This window comes from Triticum aestivum, unplaced genomic scaffold (assembly GCF_018294505.1).
Source record: "Triticum aestivum cultivar Chinese Spring unplaced genomic scaffold, IWGSC CS RefSeq v2.1 scaffold322472, whole genome shotgun sequence".
NCBI lineage: Eukaryota > Viridiplantae > Streptophyta > Magnoliopsida > Poales > Poaceae > Triticum > Triticum aestivum.
This window is the reverse complement of record NW_025314734.1, coordinates 145-467: the sequence shown is the minus strand read 5'-3', so window position 1 is coordinate 467 and position 323 is coordinate 145. Positions and strand designations below refer to the sequence as shown.

Genomic DNA, 323 nt, shown 5'->3' with positions numbered 1-323 from the left:
ATGCGATCATACCAGCACTAAAGCACCGGATCCCATCAGAACTCCGAAGTTAAGCGTGCTTGGGCGAGAGTAGTACTAGGATGGGTGACCTCCTGGGAAGTCCTCGTGTTGCATTCCCTTTTTAATTTTTTTGCACCGCGTGCAAAACAAAACGCACGAGCGCGACGTATGTTTAGCACGTTTTATTATTTTGCACGTTTACGGTAAGTTTTAGCTCGCTGCTCATTATTCACGCGTCTAGCGGCGGCAAGCGTGTTCTGAAAGCGTGTTCTGAAACGTGTTGCATTCCCTTTTTAATTTTTTTGCACCGCGTGCAAAACAAA

General features: G+C 46.4%; 1 non-coding gene across 1 annotated transcript; it reads left to right on the top strand.

Moving 5' to 3' along the window:
• On the top strand, positions 1–117 carry LOC123179703 (5S ribosomal RNA; the record flags this gene model as incomplete). Its single annotated transcript, XR_006490561.1, has 1 exon — positions 1–117. It is a non-coding gene; the product is annotated as a 5S ribosomal RNA (ribosomal RNA).
• Positions 118–323: the final 206 nt, after the last annotated feature.